The sequence below is a fragment of the Peromyscus eremicus genome, unplaced genomic scaffold (genome assembly GCF_949786415.1).
Source record: "Peromyscus eremicus unplaced genomic scaffold, PerEre_H2_v1 PerEre#2#unplaced_3212, whole genome shotgun sequence".
Lineage (NCBI taxonomy): Eukaryota > Metazoa > Chordata > Mammalia > Rodentia > Cricetidae > Peromyscus > Peromyscus eremicus.
This window is the reverse complement of record NW_026737446.1, coordinates 1-22,145: the sequence shown is the minus strand read 5'-3', so window position 1 is coordinate 22,145 and position 22,145 is coordinate 1. Positions and strand designations below refer to the sequence as shown.

Below are 22,145 nucleotides of genomic sequence, written 5' to 3'. Positions count from 1 at the left end.
ATCATGGAATGTCCCACAAGGGCTTGTCCAAGTGGTTTTAGGACTATGAGGAAATTGATTGCAGTTTGGAATCGTTTGAACCCCTGTACCATTTAACTGGTGTTGGCCAATAGTAGGTATATCCCAAGAATTCAATCCTGCAGCCAGCTGACAGAAGTCAGGAGTGAGTGATGGCCACCAGGAATAGGGAGCATGGTTTGCAGTAATGCTCCAGACCTCCTTCCCTGTTACTGTGAAAATTCGCCAGGTAAGCTTTTTAATAGCATGGGGGCTTTCCTTGGAGATGCAGGAGAGGGGAAGGGGGAAGAGTAGTAAGCAAACGATGAAGCAGGGGTTGGTTTTCCAAGGCTCGCGATGAACAGGTCCTGCCATTGAGATGTCCGTGGCTCCCTTTATTTTCCAAGCCGGAGGCATTTCTGAAAGAAAAAGAGAGAATTTTTGTCTCAGGACTGTGTCCTGGACATAACAGTTATTTTTCCCTTAATCTAGGGAGGCAATTAGTGTAGAGTAAGTCTTAATCAGTCTTTCTGGTAGCCAACGAGCCCCATTTTCCTTGGAGTCATAAATACATGCAGACCCCTTTCCCCAGATTATAACTGGATCAGGACCGCCCCATTTTCCAATTATTGGATCTTTCCAAAGGACCTGTGCATATCCTTGTTTGGTTTCTGGGTGCCAGTGTCGCTCAGCTGCAGATTTTCCAAAAGCGTCCAATGTCAGAAAATTTAATACGAATAGGGTGTGAGAAGGCAGAGCTTTGTGGTTTCCCTTAAGGGGAAATAGTGTCTCTTGTGAGCTAAGTTTATTAAGAGTATTTTTTAAAGTTTGGTGAGCTCTCTCCACGATACCTTGGCCTTGAGGGTTATAGGATATTCCAGTGAAGTGTTTAATTCCTAATTGTAAACAAAATTGTCTGAATTTGCTACTAGTATATCCTGGACCATTATCAGTTTTTATACATTTCGGCTGACCTAGCACTGTGAAGACATGTAACATATGATTGATAACATCTTTGGTGGCTTCTCCACTATGAGCGGAGGCATAAATAAATCCACTGAAGGTATCTACAGTAACATGTATAAACTTTAATTTGCCAAAAGAAGGAACATGGGTGACATCCATCTGCCATAGTTGTCCAGGTATAAGCCCTCTGGGGTTTACTCCATAATGAGGTTCAGGTAAGAGCATCAGGCAATTTTTGCAGCTTTTTACAATTTCCCTAGCCTGTTCTCTAGGAATTGAGAACCTTAGTCTCAAAGTTTGAGCATTGAGGTGATGAAGGCGGTGCGCCTCACGAGCAGCTGCTACCTGATCATGTTCCAAATGAGAAATCAAGATAGAACTGTAGCAGAATCTGCAAGTTCATTTCCCTGAGCTAGGGGTCCAGGTAGGCCTGTGTGGGCACGAATATGGCCAACATAAAAGGGTAGCGACCTTTGTCAGATTAATTTTTCTAATTCAGAAAACATTTGGAAGGTGGGAGTAATGGGTTGGATTATTGGGACCATTTCTAAAGCCTGTAAAGCCCCTACCACATATCTACTGTCTGAATACAAATTAAAGGAACAACCTTCAAAAATTTTTAAAGACAGCAAGGGCAGCATATAGCTCCACCAGCTGAGCTGACTTAAAAGGGGTTGTCATAACATTCTTTTGGCCATTGAGGACATAAGCAGCTTTACCATTGCTTGACCCATCTATGAAAAGCACAGGGGAGTCCGGGATGGGCTCCATTCGGGTATTTTTAAGAAAAACAAAAGAAGTAAGGGAGAAGAATTGTAGGAGTTTATTACTGGGCATCTGTGTGTCAAGTTTCCCTTCATAGGTGCAGACAAGAATGGCCCAGTCAGGACTACGGGTGCATAACCATTCAAGTTGCTCTTTATCATATGGCATAACAATAATATCAGGGTCATGTCCAAAGTATCGAGTGGAGGCTTTTTTTTTTTTTTTTTTTTTTTTTCTTTTCTGGGGCCTTTATCTTTCCTTTTTTTTTCCTTTTTTTTTTTTAATTTTTATTTTGCAATACAATTCAGTTCTACATATCAGCCACAGATTCCCTTGTTCTCCCCCCTCCCGCCCCCCTCACCTTCCCCCCAGCCCGCCCCCCATTCCAATCTCCTCCAGGGCAAAGCCTTCCCCACAGACTGAGATCAACCTGGTGGACTCAGTCCAGGTAGGTCCAGTCCCCTCCTCCCATGCTGAGCCAAGGGACCCTGCATAGGCCCCAGGTTTCAAACAGCCAACTCATGCAATGAGCACAGGACCTGGTCCCACTGCCTGGATGCCTCCCAAACAGATCAGGCCAATCAACTGTCTCACCCACTCAGAGGGCCTGATCCAGTTGGTGACCCCTCAGCCATTGGTTCATATTTCATGTGTTTCCGTTTGTTTGGCTATTTGTCTCTGTGCTTTATCCGACCTTGGTCTCAACAATTCTCTCTCATATAAACCCTCCTCATTCTCGCTAATTGGACTCCCAGAGATCCACCTGGGGCCTAGTCATGGATCTCTGCCTCCAGGTCCATCAGTAGTTGGATGAGGTTTCTAGCACGACAATTAGGGTGTTTGGCCATCCCATCACCAGAGTAGGTCAGTTCGGATTGTCGCTCGACCATTGCCAGCAGTCTGTTGTGGGGGTATCTTTGTGGATTTCTGTGGGCCTCTCTAGCACTTTGTTTCTTCCTATTCTCATGTGGTCTTCATTTACCATGGTCTCCTATTCCTTGTTCTCCCTCTCTGTTTTTGATCCAGGTGGGATCTCCCACTCACCCAAGCTCTCTTTCCCTCGACCCTCGCCCTTCACTACCCCCACTCCTGTCCAGGCTGTTCATGTAGATCTCATTCCATTTCTCTGTCGTTGGGCGATCCCTGTGTCTTTCTTGGGGTCCTGTTTTCCAGGTAGCCTGCCTGGTGATGTGAGTAGCAGTCCAGTCATCCTTGTTCCACATCTAGTATCCTGTTATGAGTGAGTACATACCATGTTTGTCTTTCTGAGTCTGGGATACCTCACTCAGGATGATTTTTTCTAGATCCATCCATTTGTCTGCAAACCTCATGATGTCATTGTTTTTCTCTGCTGAGTAGTATTCCATTGTGTATATGTACCACATTTTGTTTATCCATTCTTCAGTTGAAGGGCATCTTGGTTGTTTCCATGTTCTGGCTATTACAAACAACGCTGATATGAACATAGCTGAACAAGTGCTCTTGTGGTGTGGTTGAGCATTCCTTGGGTATATGCCCAAGAGTGGTATAGCTGGATCTTGGGGGAGATGGATTCCCAATTTTCTAAGAAATCGCCATATTGATTTCCAAAGTGGTTGTACAAGCTTGCATTCCCACCAGCAGTGGAGGAGAGTTCCCCTAGCTCCACATCCTCTCCAGCATAAGGTGTCTTCAGTGTTTTTGATCTTAGCCATTCTGACAGGCGTAAGGTGGTATCTCAGAGTTGTTTTGATTTGCATTTCCCTGATGATTAGGGATGTTGAGCAATTCCTTAAATGTCTTTCAGCCATTTGAGTTTCCTCTGTTGAGAATTCTCTGTTTAGTTCTATAGCCCATTTCTTAATTGGACTGTTGGGCATTTTGATGTCTAATTTCTTGAGTTCCTTATATATTCTGGATATCAGTCCTCTGTCAGATGTGGGATTGGTGAAGATCTTTTCCCATTCTGTAGGCTGTCGCTTTGCTTTGTTGACCGTTTTTTTTGCCCTACAAAAGCTTCTCAGTTTCAAGAGGTCCCACTGATTGATTGTTTCTCTCAGTGTCTGTGCTACTGGTGTTCTATTTAGAAAGTGGTCTCCTATGCCAATGTGTTCAAGACTACTTCCTACTTTCTCTTCTAGCAGGTTCAGAGTAGCTGGATTTATGTTGAGGTCCTTGATCCACTTGGACTTAAGTTTTGTGCACGGTGATAGATATGGATCTATTTGCAGCCTTCTACATGTTGATATCCAGTTTTGCCAGCACCATTTGTTGAAGATGCTTTCTTTTTTCCATTGTGCACTTTTGGCTTCTTTGTCAAAAATTATTTGTTCATAGGTGTGCGGATTAATATCAGGGTCTTCAATTCGATTCCATTGGTCCACATGTCGTTTTTTATGCCAGTACCAAGCTGTTTTTATTACTGTAGCTCTATAGTACAGCTTGAAGTCAGGGATCGTGATGCCTCCAGAGGTTGTTTTATTGTACAGGATTCTTTTGGCTATCCTGGGTTTTTTGTTTTTCCATATGAAGTTGAGTATTATTCTTTCCAGGTCTGTGAAGAATTGTGTTGGTATTTTGATGGGGATTGCATTGAATCTGTAGATTGCTTTTGGTAAGATTGCCATTTTTACTATGTTAGTTCTGCCTATCCATGAGCATGGGAGATCTTTCCATTTTCTGACATCTTCTTCAATTTCTTTTTTCAGGGACTTAAAGTTCTTGTCATATAGGTCCTTCACTTGCTTGGTTAGTATTACCCCAAGGTATTTTATGTCATTTGTGGCTATAGTAAAGGGTGATGTATCTCTGATTTCCTTCTCCGCTTTTTTTGTCCATTGTATATAGGAGGGCTACTGATTTTTTGGAGTTGATCTTGTATCCTGCTATGTTGCTGAAGGTGTTTATAAGCTGTTATCAGTTCCTTGGTGGAATCTTTGGGGTTGCTCAAGTATACTATCATGTCATCTGCAAATAGGGAAAGCTTGACTTCTTCCTTTCCAATTTGTATCCCCTTAATCTCCTTATGTTGTCTTATTGCTCTGGCTAGAACTTCAAGTACTATATTGAATAAGTATGGGGAGAGCGGACAGCCTTGCCTCGTTCCTGATTTTAGTGGAATTGCTTTGAGTTTCTCTCCATTTAATTTGATGTTGGCTGTTGGCTTGCTGTAAATTGCCTTTATTATGTTTAGGTATGTTCCCTGTATTCCTGATCGCTCCAAGACCTTTATCATGAAGGGGTGTTGGATTTTGTCAAATGCCTTTTCAGCATCTAGTGAGATGATCATGTGGTTTTTTTCTTTGAGTTTGTTTATATGGTGTATCACATTGACAGACTTTCGTATGTTGAACCATCCTTGCATCCCTGGAATGAATCCTACTTGGTCATGGTGGATAATTGTTTTGATGTGGTCTTGGAGACTGTTTGCCAGTATTTTATTGAGTATTTTTGCATCAATGTTCATGAGGGAGATCGGTCTGTAGTTCTCTTTCTTTGTTGTATCCTTGTTTGGTTTGGGAATCAGGGTAATTGTAGCCTCATAGAAGGAGTTTGGTAATGTTCCTTCTGTTTCTATTGTATGGAACAATTTAGAGAGTATTGGTATTAACTCTTCTTTGAAGATCTGGTAGAATTCTGCACTGAAACCATCTGGTCCTGGGCTTTTTTTGGTTGGGAGACTTTTAATGACTGTTTCTATTTCGTTAGGGGTTATTGGACTATTTAAATAGTTTATCTGGTCTTGATTTAATTTAGGTATGTGGTACCTATCCAGAAAATTATCCATTTCTTTTAGGTTTTCCAGTTTTGTGGAATAGAGGTTTTTGAAGTATGACCTGATGATTCTCTGGATTTCCTCAATGTCTGTTGTTATGTCCCCCTTTTCATTTCTGATTTTGTTGATTTGGATGCTCTCTCTCTGTCTTTTGGTTAGTTTGGATAAGGGCTTGTCTATCTTGTTGATTTTCTCAAAGAACCAACTCTTTGTTTCATTAATTTTTTGTATTGTTCTCTTTGTTTCTATTTTATTGATTTCAGCTCTCACTTTGATAATTTCCTGGCATCTATTTTTCCTGGGAGACTTTGCTTCTTCCTGTTCTAGAACTTTCAGGTGTGCTGTTAAGTCACTAGTGTGAGATTTCTCCAGCTTATTTATGTGGGCGTTTAGTGCTATGAATTTCCCTCTTAGTACTGCTTTCATAGTGTCCCATAGGTTTGGATATGTGGTGTCTTCATTTTCGTTGATCTCTAGGAAGTCTTTAATTTCTTTCTTTATTTCTTCCTTAACCCATTGGTGATTCAGGTGGGTATTGTTCAGTTTCCATGAGATTGTAGGTTTTCTGTAGTTTTTGTTGTTGTTGAAATCCAACTTTAGACCATGGTGGTCTGATAGAACACAGGAGGTTATTCTAATTGTTTTGTATCTGTTTAGATTTGCTTTGTGACCAAGTATGTGGTCAATTTTAGAGAAGGTTCCATGGGGTGCTGAGAAGAAGGTATATTCTTTTTTGTTAGGATGGAATGTTCTGTAGATGTCGATTAAGTCCATTTGAGTCATGACATCAATTAAGTCCTTTATTTCTCTGTTAAGTTTCGATTTGGGGGATCTGTCCAGTGGTGAAAGTGGGGTGTTGAGGTCTCCCACTATTAATGTGTGGGGTTTTATATGTGATTTAAGCTTTAATAATGTTTCTTTTACATATGTGGGTGCCCTTGTGTTTGGGGCATAAATGTTCAGAATTGAGACTTCATCTTGGTGGATCTTTCCTGTGATGAGTATGTAATGCCCTTCTTGATCTCTTTTGATTGATTTTAGTTTGAAGTCTATTTTGCTGGATATCAGGATGGCTACACCCGCTTGTTTCTTAAGACCGTTTGATTGGAAAGTCTTTTCCCAGCCTTTTATTTTTAGGTAGTGTCTATCTTTGAATTTGAGATGTGTTTCTTGTATGCAGCAGAAAGATGGGTCCTGCTTTCGTATCCATTCTGTAAGCCTATGTCTTTTTATAGGTGAATTAAGTCCATTGATATTGAGGGATATTAATGTCCAGTGAATGTTCATTCCTGTTATTTTTTGGTGGTGATGTGTGTGTACTTTTCTTCGTTGGGGTCTACTGCTGTGGCTTTATCTATTGCCTGTGTTTTCGAGGTTGTATCTGACTTCCTTAGGTTGGAATTTTCCTTCTAGTGCTTTCTGTAGGCCTGGGTTTGTGGATAAATATTGTTTAAATCTGGCTTTGTCATGGAATGTCTTGTTCACTCCATCTATGACGATTGAAAGTTTTGCTGGGTATATTAGTCTAGGCTGACATCCATGGTCTCTTAATGTCTGCATTACATCTGTCCAGGACCTTCTGGCTTTCAAAGTCTCCATTGAGAAATCGGGTGTTATTCTGATAGGTTTGCCTTTATATGTCACTTGGCCTTTTTCCTTTGCTGCTCTTAATATTCTTTCTTTATTCTGTACGTTTAATTGTTTAATTATTATGTGGCGAGGGGACTTTTTCTGGGGGTCTAGTCTGTTTGGTGTTCTATAGGCTTCCTGTATCTTCATAGGCATTTCCTTCTTTAAGTTGGGAAAGTTTTCTTCTATGATCTTGTTGAATATATTTTCTGTGCCCTTGAGTTGGTATTCTTCTCCTTCTTCTACCCCTATTATTCGTAGGTTTGGTCTTTTCATGGTGTCCCAAATTTCTTGGACATTTTGGTTCATGACTTTGTTGACTTTAGTGTTTTCTTTGACTGATGAATCTATTTCTTCTATTGTATCTTCAACGCTAGAGATCCTCTCTTCCATCTCTTGCATTCTGTTGATTATACTTGCATCTGAAGTTCCCAATCGTTTTCTCAGATTTTCTATTTCCAGCATTCCCTCTGTTTGTGTCTTCTTCATTTTTTCTATTTCCTTTTTCAGGTCTTGGACTGTTTCCTTCATTTGTTTCATTGATTTTTCTTGATTTTCTTTCAGTATTTTATTGTTCTCTTCCAGGACTTTATTGATTTCTTCTAATTTGTTTGCCCTTTCCTCTAGTTGTTTACAGCGTTCTTCACATTTTTTTGTCTTTTCCTCTACACGAGCCTCTAGCTTCTTCATGATGACATTCATAAGGCTATTTTCTTCTGCTTCTTCCAATTTCTGATGTTCAGGTCTAGGTGTTGGAGGAGGGCTAGGGCCTGGTGATGGTGTATTACTATTCATTTTGTTGTATGTGTTTCTGCCTTGACGTCTGCCCATCTCCTTGTGGTTCGTTCCTGGCCTTATCCGCACACATGGTTCAGAGCTGACAGATTCAGGAAGTCTCTCTCTCTTGTCCAGATGGGAGCTCTCTGTGCTTCAGAAGGGAAGTCCGGGGGAAGATCCTTTTTTTTTCTTTGGCGCCGAGCGTGAAGTCGAGCGTGCTGTGCCTCGCTGCTGCCATAGTGTTGAGTGGAGGCTTTTATTCCTAACATTATTGATTGGCAAACCAGGGAAGGATAAGTAGGAAGGATTTTTCTTTTAGTAACAGGAAGATGTATCCACAGTAAAGGTACGGACTCTTGCCAAAGCAGGCCTGTAGGGGCAAAATCTGTAGAAAAAATGATCAAATACAATGGGAGAGTTGGGTCAAAATATCCCATGTGTTGTTGAGTGATGGTCGTTTCAACCTTTTGTAATACCCTCTCTGCCTCCACCGTAAGATATCTAGGGGATTGAGGGTCGGAGTCTCCTTTGAGGATATCCTCAAGGGGGCATATTTCTCCCTTAGTTATTTTTAAATAGGGTCGCAGCCAATTGATATCCCCTAAAAGCTTTTGAAAATCATTGAGACAACGAAGTGTATCTTTTCTAATCTGGATTTTTTGTGTATAGAGGAGGTCCGGGTGTAACTCGAACCCTAAAAACAGGAAGGGGTATTGGGTTTGTATCTTCTCTGGAGCTATATGAAATCCTCGGTCCTGAAGTGTGATAATTATCTTTTGAGCTACATTTTGTGTTTTTTCTTCAGATTTTCCTGCTATTAACAAATCATCCATATAATATATAATATAAACTTCGGGGTATTAGACCCTCACTGGATCGATAGACTGAGCTACATACTTTTGACATAGCATAGGGGAATTGGCCATTCCTTGGGAGTCATTGCTAGGAGCTGGGGAGCTTGGAGTCTCTGTTTGCTATAGTAAGCTTTTTATCAAATAATGTAAATGCCATATTTACCAGATCTTTGACAGGTTTGAGGACCATTATCTATTAAATGTATCTGAGCCAAACAAATCTAGGCCCAATCTTAAAAATATCTCTAAATTTGGTAACAATAACCAGGCCAATTTGTTCTCCTATAAATATATTAGTCAAATATACCTCTCAGTTTTTTTTATTTAAATAGAACAGTTTATGTTTTAAACTAGTATCTGAATAGCCAGATGACCAGTATTAACTTGTATTTCTTAACACAAAGGACATGCAAACTCAGACATTCAAAACCAAACATACATGTGGCCACATTTTTCATTCATACCTGTAGAGTAGACAGACATTTTTACAACTATGACCCTTTGGAGTCTCAATGTAACAGCAGAATAGCAAGACAAAGAAATCTGAAACATATTTCATTATTTTTATATATCTTAAGTCATTTTTTTTAAATCATTATATAAGCCTTTTTATCCTCAGACCTTTATACCTTGTTTTTACGTATTCTAATAACTTGTATTTTATATATTTTTTTAAACATTTTTTTATCTTAACCAACAATAATTTGTAACCAAGTCTCTTAAATGATGGCAAGTATTTGTAACCCATTGAACTCAAATGACCAAAACCCATGTAAATTTTTGTTTTTCCTGTGGAAACAAAAGCATAATTTTCCCAGTGTCTTGAACTGGTAATTTAACATTTCTTTTTAAGCAATACCAGGACAGAGAAGGGTTAACAAGAGAAGCTGCTGGCCGGCAGAAGAAACCTTGAAGTTATCACAGTAAAGGAAGGGAGGGGGAGCAGTGGGCATAGAGCGTGTCCTTGGCTGCCAGTGTTCCTGAAAAAAAGTTTTTGTTAACTCTTCTGACTAAAGTCAGATTCTCTGTTCAGTGTTCACACAGTTTTTGTCAATTGCAGGCAGTCCCCATTGTCCTGTCCAAAGTTCCCGTCTTTGCCCGCCTGTACCGAGAGCACACACCCCCACCCTCGTGAGAGCAGCCAGCTGGCAGCAGTCCTGATAGCAAGAGAGCTAGGGAGGGACGGAGGTGGCCTTTGCTATGCCTCTCTCTCCTCCTCTTCCTCTAGAAAAATAAGGGAGGTTAGTAGACAGAAACAAATAACATTTACACAGACAATCCAAGAACTGGAACATCAGCACTGAGACGATGGCCTCATTCACAGCCAGCGAGCCCCTCCTGCAGTATGCAAGCCCCACCTGGCAGGGGATACCTGTTTATCTCAGTTCAGTCGGGGAGTGGGGGTGGGGGACCCAGTTCCCTCTATTGTGGCTCACACATCCTTTCAGTGGGCTAGGCAAAGGTCTAGTGGAGAAGAAGGGAACTGTCCCATAACGTCCGTCACAGTCAAGTCAACAATGAGAACAATTAACACATTACACACAAGACCAAGGGCACACGAAAAAACTTTGTCCCAACGAGACAACCAACAAAGCTCCAAGAACAGTGACAGCCTGATGTGCTCTGGGGGGGGGGAAGGTTTTGACCCTCCAGGCTCAATCACACCAAAAACAATCCAGACTGGAGGATCTCTGTCCTTAATTAAACAGACATCAGGGGCTTCCACATCCCTGTCAGTCAGACATGCACCTTTTTTCTTGGAAGAGAAGAAGAGAGTAAAGTAACAATGATCACAACAAAACATACAAAAAAACCCACAAAATGGCTCTGACAAATTCCCGGGACAAAATACAAAGTGGCACTTCCTCCCACCGTGAAGGAAGATACCCAAAGATTCTCCTAAACCAAATCGTCACCTCTGAGGTGGCTTTAGGGCTCTGGGACGTCTCCCTTCGCCGCCAGGTTCACTGTCTGGACACGTCTGTCCCAGTGAGAGCCTGAAAAGTACAAATTGAGCCTGCAAAGTACAAAACAAAAGTAACAAGACAGAGACACAGACAAGACAGAGAGCGCTCTTACCGGTAGATGTTAATAAACCTCTGGACACTTGGGTGTCAGGCAGGGGAGTTTGAGAGAAAATCCTCTGCAAGGGCTAGTAAATGTGAAACACGCCCATCTCCCTCTGCTTCCTTTAGAAAATCTCTAATCACACCATAAAAACTAAAAAAGGCATCGGGGACATTTTCCCCGTCTCTGATTAATTTGTTAATATCTTTTCCAACCTTGTTCCAAGTCAAAGGGTGAATTCCTGGTCCATTAATCACTAACCAGGGACATTTCTCCTCCACATATTGAAAGAACTTTACTAAATCCTTTTTTTTAACTCTTAATCCTCTCTCCCGAAGATTCCCTTTCATCTCCTTTAAAAAAATAGCCTCTTTAGATAAATTTTTTCCCATTGATCGATTGGACGACACTTACCTCAAGACTCTCCCGCGTTGCACGAGTGATGCGGTCCGGGCGTCTCTACCCTAATTCTCTCCGGGGCCCCTTCTGTTATCCGTCGTCCAGTAGGTCACCGTGCCTCGAGCCCCACGTTCGGGCGACACTTGACCCGTCCCGCGGGCCACGTTATTTGATGAGACCCGAAGAGGCACCTCCTGAAAGATCAATGGGGGTGAGAGAGAAAGGAGACCAGGCGCGTAAAGGAAGACAAAGTCAGTCTGAGTTGCGTCAAGGTCTCGTTTATTGCAAGGGGAATCAGGTTTATATATGCTAGGAGCTAGGAGAAGTAGATAGGGGTATGGAAAGTTACTAGGAGGAAGTTAGGGTAAGGTAGGGTTCAGGAAAAGGTCTCTTTGTTCCAGGGCCTGATCAACGGACCATACAGCAAACCATTATGTTTCAGGGAGTAGATCAAAAGGTACATACTGTGGTTTTGTTGAAAAATGGTTGCTATTGAAACTGTTAACGGAAGATTGGGTACACTGCTTTTTCCCATGAGAATCAGTTAGGCTACTTGGCTCCTGACAGAGTTGTGTGCACTGAACTGTTAGAATGATTGTGTCCACATGGAGGTGTGCACACTGAACTGTTAGAATGAGTGTGTCCCTGTGGAGGTCTGCACACTGAACTGTTAGAATGAGTGTGTCCACATGGAGGTGTGCACACTGAACTGTTAGAATGAGTGTGTCCACATGAAGGTGTGCACACTGAACTGTTAGAATGAGTGTGCCCACATGTTTGTGTGCACACTGAACTGTTAGAATATGTCCACATGGAGGTGTGCACACTGTATTGTTAGAATGAGTGTATCCACATGGAGGGGTGCACACTGAACTGTTAGAATGAGTGTGTCCACATGGAGGTGTGTACACTGAACTGTTAGATTGAGTGTCTCCACATGGAGGTGTGCACACTGAATTGTTAGAATGAGTGTGTCCACATGGAAGTGTGCACCCTGAACTGTTAGAATGAGTGTACCCACATGGAGGTGTGCACACTTAACTGTTAGAATGAGTGTGTCCACATGGAGGTGTGCACACTGAACTGTTAGAATTAGTGTATCCCTGTGGAGATGTGCACACTGAACTGTTAGAATGAGTGTGTCCACATGGAGGTGTGCACACTGAACTGTTAGAATGAGTGTGTCCACATGGAGGTGTGCACACTGAACTGTTAGAATATGTCCACATGGAGGTGTGCACACTGTATTGTTATAATGAGTGTGTCCACATGGAGGTGTGCACACTGAACTGTTAGAATGAGTGTGTCCACATGGAGGTGTGCACACTGAACTGTTAGAATGAGTATGTCCACATGGAGGTGTGCACACTGAACTGTTAGAATGAGTGTGTCCACATGGAGGTGTGCACACTGAACTGTTAGAATGAGTGTGCCCACATGCAGGTGTGCACACTGAACTGTTAGAATGAGTGTGTCCACAAGGAGGTGTGCACACTGAACTGTTAGAATGAGTGTATCCCTGTGGAGGTGTGCACACTGAACTGTTAGAATGAGTGAGTCCACATGGAGGTGTGCACACTGAACTGTTAGAAAGACTGTGTCCACATGGAGGTGTGCACACTGAACTGTTAGAATGAGTGTGCCCACATGGAGGTGTGCACACTGAACTGTTAGAATGAGTGTGCCTACATGGTGGTGTGCACACTGTTCTGTTAGAATGAGTATGCCCACATGGTGGTGTGCACACTGAACTGTTAGATTGAGTGTGCCCACATGGAAGTGTGCACACAGAACTGTTAGAATGAGTGTGTCCACATGGAGGTGTGCACACTGAACTTTTGGAATGAGTGTGCCCACAAGGAGGTGTGCACACTGAACTGTTAGAATATGTCCACATGGAGGTGTGCACACTCTATTGTTAGAATGAGTGTATCCACATGGAGGTGTGCACACTGAACTGTTAGAATGAGTGTGTCCACATGGATGTGTGTACACTGAACTGTTAGATTGAGTGTGTCCACATGGAAGTGTGCACACTGAACTGTTAGAATGAGTGTGCCCACATGGAGGTGTGCACACTGAACTGTTAGAATGAGTGTGTCCACATGGAGGTGTGCACACTGAACTGTTAGAATTGGTGTATCCCTTTAGAGATGTGCACACTGAACTGTTAGAAAGAGTGTGTCCACATGGAGGTGTGCACACTGAACTGTTAGAATGAGTGTGTCCACATGGAGGTGTGCACACTGAACTGTTAGAATATGTCCACATGGAGGTGTGCACACTGTATTGTTAGAAAGAGTGTGTCCACATGGAGGTGTGCACACTGAACTGTTAGAATGAGTGTGTCCACATGAAGGTGTGCACACAGAACTGTTAGAATGAGTGTGTCCACATGGAGATGTGCACACTGAACTGTTAGAATGAGTGTGCCCACATGGAGGTGTGCACACTGAACTGTTAGAATGAGTGTGCCCACATGGAGGTGTGCACACTGAACTGTTAGAATGAGTGTGTCCACATGGAGGTGTGCACACTGAACTTTTAGAATGAGTGTGCCCACATGATTGTGTGCACACTGAACTGTTAGAATATGTCCACATGGAGGTGTGCACACTTTATTGTTAGAATGAGTATATCCACATGGAGGTGTGCACACTGAACTGTTAGAATGAGTGTGTCCACATGGAGGTGTGTACACTGAAATGTTAGATTGAGTGTGTCCACATGGAGGTGTGCACACTGAACTGTTAGAATGGGTGTGTCCACATGGAAGTGTGGACACTGAACTGTTAGAATGAGTGTGCCCACATGGAGGTGTGCACACTGAACTGTTAGAATGAGTGTGTCCACATGGAGGTGTGCACACTGAACTGTTAGAATTAGTGTATCCCTGTGGAGATGTGCACAGTGACCTGTTAGAATGAGTGTGTCCACATGGAGGTGTGCACACTGAACTGTTAGAATATGTCCACATGGAGGTGTGCACACTGTATTGTTAGAATGAGTGTGTCCCTGTGGAGGTGTACACACTGAACTGTTAGAATGAGTGTGTCCACATGGAGGTGTGCACACTGAACTGTTAGAATGAGTGTGTCCACATGGTGGTGTGCACACTGAACTGTTAGAATGAGTGTGTCCACATGGAGGTGTGCACACTGAACTGTTAGAATGATTGTGCCCACATGGAGGTGTGCACACTGAACTGTTAGAATGAGTGTGTCCACATGGAGGTGTGCACACTGAACTGTTAGAATGAGTGTATCCCTGTGGAGGTGTGCACACTGAACTGTTAGAATGAGTGTGTCCACATGGAGGTGTGCACACTGAACTATTAGAATGAGTGTGTCCACATGGAAATGTGCACACTGAACTGTTAGAATGAGTGTGCCCACATGGAGGTGTGCACACTGAACTGTTAGAATGAGTGTGCCCACATGGTGGTGTGCACACTGTTCTGTTAGAATGAGTATGCCCACATGGAGGTGTGCACACTGAACTGTTAGAATGAGTGTGCCCACATGGAGGTGTGCACACTGAACTTTTAGAATCTGTCCACATTGAGGTGTGCACACTGAACTGTTAGAATGAGTGTGCCCACATGGAGGTGTGCACACTGAAATGTTAGAATGAGTGTGTCCACATGGAAGTGTGCACACTGAACTGTTAGAATGAGTGTGCCCACATGGAGGTGTGCACACTGAACTGTTATAATGAGTGTGTCCACATGGAGGTGTGCACACTTAACTGTTAGAATGAGTGTGTACACATGGAGGTGTGCACACTGAACTGTTAGAATGAGTGTGTCCACATGGAGTTGTGCACCCTGAACTGTTAGAATGAGTGTGTCCACATGGAGGTGTGCACACTGAACTGTTAGAATGAGTGTGCCCATATGGAGGTGTGCACACTGAACTATTAGAATGAGTGTGTCCACATGGAGGTGTGCACACTGAACTGTTAGAATGAGTGTTTCCCTGTGGAGGTGTGTACACTGAACTGTTAAAATGAGTGTGTCAACATGGAGGTGTGCACACTGAACTGTTAGAATGAGTGTGTGCACATGGAGGTGTGCACACTGAACTGTTAGAATGAGTGTGCCCACATGGTGGTGTGCACACTGTTCTGTTAGAATGAGTATGCCCACATGGAGGTGTGCACACTGAACTGTTAGAATTAGTGTATCCCTGTGGAGATGTGCACAGTGACCTATTAGAATGAGTGTGTCCACATGGAGGTGTGCACACTGAACTGTTAGAATATGTCCACATGGAGGTGTGCACACTATATTGTTAGAATGAGTGTGTCCCTGTGGAGGTGTACACACTGAACTGTTAGAATGAGTGTGTCCACATGGAGGTGTGCACACTGAACTGTTAGAATGAGTGTGTCCACATGGAGTTGTGCACACTGAACTGTTAGAATGAGTGTGTCCACATGAAGGTGTGCACACTGAACTGTTAGAATGATTGTGCCCACATGGAGGTGTGCACACTGAACTGTTAGAATGAGTGTGTCTACATGGAGGTGTGCACACTGAACTGTTAGAATGAGTGTATCCCTGTGGAGGTGTGCACACTGAACTGTTAGAATGAGTGTGTCCACATGGTGGTGTGCACACTGAACTATTAGAATGAGTGTGTCCACATGGAAATGTGCACACTGAACTGTTAGAATGAGTGTGCCCACATGGAGGTGTGCACACTGAACTGTTAGAATGAGTGTGCCCACATGGTGGTGTGCACACTGTTCTGTTAGAATGAGTATGCCCACATGGAGGTGTGCACACTGAACTGTTAGAATGAGTGTGCCCACATGGAGGTGTGCACACTGAACTGTTAGAATCTGTCCACATTGAGGTGTGCACACTGAACTGTTAGAATGAGTGTGCCCACATGGAGGTGTGCACACTGAACTGTTAGAATGAGTGTGTCCACATGGAAGTGTGCACACTGAACTGTTAGAATGAGTGTGCCCACATGGAGGTGTGCACACTGAACTGTTAGAATGAGTGTGTCCACATGGAGGTGTGCACACTGAACTGTTAGAATTAGTGTATACCTGTGGAGATGTGCACACTGAACTGTTAGAATGAGTGTGTCCACATAAAGGTGTGCACACTGAACTGTTAAAATGAGTGTGTCCACATGGAGGTGTGCACACTGAACTGTTAGAATATGTCCACATGGAGGTGTGCACACTGTATTGTTATAATGAGTGTGTCCACATGGATGTGTGCACACTTAACTGTTAGAATGAGTGTGTCCACATGGAGGTGTGCACACTGAACTGTTAGAATGACTGTGTCCACATGGAGGTGTGCACCCTGAACTGTTAGAATGAGTGTGTCCACATGGAGGTGTGCACACTGAACTGTTAGAATGAGTGTGCCCATATGGAGGTGTGCACACTGAACTATTAGAATGAGTGTGTCCACATGGAGGTGTGCACACTGAACTGTTAGAATGAGTGTTTCCCTGTGGAGGTGTGTACACTGAACTGTTAAAATGAGTGTGTCAACATGGAGGTGTGCACACTGAACTGTTAGAATGAGTGTGTGCACATGGAGGTGTGCACACTGAACTGTTAGAATGAGTGTGCCCACATGGTGGTGTGCACACTGTTCTGTTAGAATGAGTATGCCCACATGGAGGTGTGCACACTGAACTGTTAGAATTAGTGTATCCCTGTGGAGATGTGCACAGTGACCTATTAGAATGAGTGTGTCCACATGGAGGTGTGCACACTGAACTGTTAGAATATGTCCACATGGAGGTGTGCACACTATATTGTTAGAATGAGTGTGTCCCTGTGGAGGTGTACACACTGAACTGTTAGAATGAGTGTGTCCACATGGAGGTGTGCACACTGAACTGTTAGAATGAGTGTGTCCACATGGAGGTGTGCACACTGAACTGTTAGAATGAGTGTGTCCACATGAAGGTGTGCACACTGAACTGTTAGAATGATTGTGCCCACATGGAGGTGTGCACACTGAACTGTTAGAATGAGTGTGTCCACATGGAGGTGTGCACACTGAACTGTTAGAATGAGTGTATCCCTGTGGAGGTGTGCACACTGAACTGTTAGAATGAGTGTGTCCACATGGTGGTGTGCACACTGAACTATTAGAATGAGTGTGTCCACATGGAAATGTGCACACTGAACTGTTAGAATGAGTGTGCCCACATGGAGGTGTGCACACTGAACTGTTAGAATGAGTGTGCCCACATGGTGGTGTGCACACTGTTCTGTTAGAATGAGTATGCCCACATGGAGGTGTGCACACTGAACTGTTAGAATGAGTGTGCCCACATGGAGGTGTGCACACTGAACTGTTAGAATCTGTCCACATTGAGGTGTGCACACTGAACTGTTAGAATGAATGTGCCCACATGGAGGTGTGCACACTGAACTGTTAGAATGAGTGTGTCCACATGGAAGTGTGCACACTGAACTGTTAGAATGAGTGTGCCCACATGGAGGTGTGCACACTGAACTGTTAGAATGAGTGTGTCCACATGGAGGTGTGCACACTGAACTGTTAGAATTAGTGTATACCTGTGGAGATGTGCACACTGAACTGTTAGAATGAGTGTGTCCACATAAAGGTGTGCACACTGAACTGTTAAAATGAGTGTGTCCACATGGAGGTGTGCACACTGAACTGTTAGAATATGTCCACATGGAGGTGTGCACACTGTATTGTTATAATGAGTGTGTCCACATGGATGTGTGCACACTTAACTGTTAGAATGAGTGTGTCCACATGGAGGTGTGCACACTGAACTGTTAGAATGACTGTGTCCACATGGAGGTGTGCACCCTGAACTGTTAGAATGAGTGTGTCCACATGGAGGTGTGCACACTGAACTGTTAGAATGAGTGTGCCCATATGGAGGTGTGCACACTGAACTATTAGAATGAGTGTCCACATGGAGGTGTGCACACTGAACTGTTAGAATGAGTGTTTCCCTGTGGAGGTGTGTACACTGAACTGTTAAAATGAGTGTGTCCACATGGAGGTGTGCACACTGAACTGTTAGAATGAGTGTGTGCACATGGAGGTGTGCACACTGAACTGTTAGAATGAGTGTGCCCACATGGTGGTGTGCACACTGTTCTGTTAGAATGAGTATGCCCACATGGAGGTGTGCACACTGAACTGTTAGAATGAGTGTGCCCACATGGAGGTGTGCACACTGAACTGTTAGAATGAGTGTGTCCACATGGAGGTGTGCACACTGAACTTTTAGAATGAGTGTATCCCTGTGGAGATGTGCACAGTGAACTGTTAGAATGAGTGGGTCCCTGTGAAGGTGTGCACACTGAACTGTTAGAATGAGTGTGTCCACATGGAGGTGTGCACAATGAACTGTTAGAATATGTCCACATGGAGGTGTGCACACTGTATTGTTAGAATGAGTGTGTCCACATGGAGGTGTGCACACTGAACTGTTAGAATGATTGTGCCCACATGGAGGTGTGCACACTGAAGTGTTAGAATGAGTGTGTCCACATGGAGGTGTGCACACTGAACTGTTAGAATGAGTGTATCCCTGTGGAGGTGTGCACACTGAACTGTTAGAATGAGTGTGTCCACATGGAGGTGTGCACACTGAATTGTTAGAATGAGTGTGTCCACATGGAGGTGTGCACACTGAACTGTTAGAATGAGTGTGCCCACATGGAGGTGTGCACAGTGAACTGTTAGAATGAGTGTGCCCACATGGTGGTGTGAACACTTTTCTGTTAGAATGAGTATGCCCACATGGAGGTGTGCACAGTGAACTGTTAGAATGATTGTGTCCACATGGAGGAGGGCACACTGAACTGTTAGAATCTGTCCACATTGAGGTGTGCACACTGAACTGTTAGAATGAGTGTGTCAACATGGAGGTGTTCACACTGAACTGTTAGAATGAGTGTGTCCACATGGAAGTGTGCACACTGAACTGTTAGAATGAGTGTGCCCACATGGAGGTGTGCACACTGAACTGTTAGAATGAGTGTGTCCACATGGAGGTGTGCACACTGAACTGTTAGAATTCGTGTATCCCTGTGGAGATGTGCACACTGAACTGTTAGAATGAGTGTGTCCACATGGAGGTGTGCACACTGAACTGTTAAAATGAGTGTGTCCACATGGAGGTGTGCACACTGAACTGTTAGAATATGTCCACATGGAGGTGTGCACACTCTATTGTTATAATGAGTGTGTCCACATGGAGGTGTGCACACTGAACTGTTAGAATGAGTGTGTCCACATGGAGTTGTGCACACTGAACTGTTAGAATGAGTGTGTCCACATGAAGGTGTGCACACTGAACTGTTAGAATGATTGTGCCCACATGGAGGTGTGCACACTGAACTGTTAGAATGAGTGTGTCCACATGGAGGTGTGCACACTGAACTGTTAGAATGAGTGTATCCCTGTGGAGGTGTGCACACTGAACTGTTAGAATGAGTGTGTCCACATGGTGGTGTGCACACTGAACTATTAGAATGAGTGTGTCCACATGGAAATGTGCACACTGAACTGTTAGAATGAGTGTGCCCACATGGAGGTGTGCACACTGAACTGTTAGAATGAGTGTGCCCACATGGTGGTGTGCACACTGTTCTGTTAGAATGAGTATGCCCACATGGAGGTGTGCACACTGAACTGTTAGAATGAGTGTGCCCACATGGAGGTGTGCACACTGAACTGTTAGAATCTGTCCACATTGAGGTGTGCACACTGAACTGTTAGAATGAGTGTGCCCACATGGAGGTGTGCACACTGAACTGTTAGAATGAGTGTGTCCACATGGAAGTGTGCACACTGAACTGTTAGAATGAGTGTGCCCACATGGAGGTGTGCACACTGAACTGTTAGAATGAGTGTGTCCACATGGAGGTGTGCACACTGAACTGTTAGAATTAGTGTATACCTGTGGAGATGTGCACACTGAACTGTTAGAATGAGTGTGTCCACATAAAGGTGTGCACACTGAACTGTTAAAATGAGTGTGTCCACATGGAGGTGTGCACACTGAACTGTTAGAATATGTCCACATGGAGGTGTGCACACTGTATTGTTATAATGAGTGTGTCCACATGGATGTGTGCACACTTAACTGTTAGAATGAGTGTGTCCACATGGAGGTGTGCACACTGAACTGTTAGAATGACTGTGTCCACATGGAGGTGTGCACCCTGAACTGTTAGAATGAGTGTGTCCACATGGAGGTGTGCACACTGAACTGTTAGAATGAGTGTGCCCATATGGAGGTGTGCACACTGAACTATTAGAATGAGTGTCCACATGGAGGTGTGCACACTGAACTGTTAGAATGAGTGTTTCCCTGTGGAGGTGTGTACACTGAACTGTTAAAATGAGTGTGTCCACATGGAGGTGTGCACACTGAACTGTTAGAATGAGTGTGTGCACATGGAGGTGTGCACACTGAACTGTTAGAATGAGTGTGCCCACATGGTGGTGTGCACACTGTTCTGTTAGAATGAGTATGCCCACATGGAGGTGTGCACACTGAACTGTTAGAATGAGTGTGCCCACATGGAGGTGTGCACACTGAACTGTTAGAATGAGTGTGTCCACATGGAGGTGTGCACACTGAACTTTTAGAATGAGTGTATCCCTGTGGAGATGTGCACAGTGAACTGTTAGAATGAGTGGGTCCCTGTGAAGGTGTGCACACTGAACTGTTAGAATGAGTGTGTACACATGGAGGTGTGCACAATGAACTGTTAGAATATGTCCACATGGAGGTGTGCACACTGTATTGTTAGAATGAGTGTGTCCACATGGAGGTGTGCACACTGAACTGTTAGAATGAGTGTGTCCACATGGAGGTGTGCACACTGAACTGTTAGAATGAGTGTGTCCACATGGAGGTGTGCACACTGAACTGTTAGAATGAGTGTGTCCACATGGAGGTGTGCACACTGAACTGTTAGAATGATTGTGCCCACATGGAGGTGTGCACACTGAAGTGTTAGAATGAGTGTGTCCACATGGAGGTGTGCACACTGAACTGTTAGAATGAGTGTATCCCTGTGGAGGTGTGCACACTGAACTGTTAGAATGAGTGTCCACATGGAGGTGTGCACACTGAATTGTTAGAATGAGTGTGTCCACATGGAGGTGTGCACACTGAACTGTTCAGAATGAGTGTGCCCACATGGAGGTGTGCACAGTGAACTGTTAGAATGCAGTGTGCCCACATGGTGGGTGTGAACACTTTTCTGTTAGAATGAGTATGCCCACATGGAGGTGTGCACAGTGAACTGTTAGAATGATTGTGTCCACATGGAGGAGGGCACACTGAACTGTTAGAATCTGTCCACATTGAGGTGTGCACACTGAACTGTTAGAATGAGTGTGTCAACATGGAGGTGTTCACACTGAACTGTTAGAATGAGTGTGTCCACATGGAAGTGTGCACACTGAACTGTTAGAATGAGTGTGCCCACATGGAGGTGTGCACCACTGAACTGTTAGAATGAGTGTGTCCACATGGAGGTGTGCACACTGAACTGTTAGAATTCGTGTATCCCTGTGGAGATGTGCACACTGAACTGTTAGAATGAGTGTGTCCACATGGAGGTGTGCACACTGAACTGTTAAAATGAGTGTGTCCACATGGAGGTGTGCACACTGAACTGTTAGAATATGTCCACATGGAGGTGTGCACACTCTATTGTTATAATGAGTGTGTCCACATGGAGGTGTGCACACTGAACTGTTAGAATGAGTGTGCCCACATGGAGGTGTGCACACTGAACTGTTAGAATGAGTGTGTCCACATGGAGGTGTGCACACTGAACTTTTAGAATGAGTGTATCCCTGTGGAGATGTGCACAGTGAACTGTTAGAATGTGTGTGTCCACATGGAGGTGTGCACACTGAACTGTTAGAATGAGTGTGTCCACAT

General features: G+C 43.8%; 1 long non-coding RNA gene across 1 annotated transcript; it reads right to left on the bottom strand.

Annotated features, from left to right (window-relative positions):
• Nucleotides 1–227: 227 nt before the first annotated feature.
• LOC131902144 (uncharacterized) lies at nucleotides 228–11,511 on the bottom strand. Its single transcript, XR_009377022.1, has 2 exons — nucleotides 11,224–11,511; nucleotides 228–416 (listed from the first exon to the last, which is right to left on the bottom strand). It is a non-coding gene; the product is annotated as an uncharacterized LOC131902144 (long non-coding RNA).
• Between the last annotated feature and the right edge of the window lie 10,634 nt (nucleotides 11,512–22,145).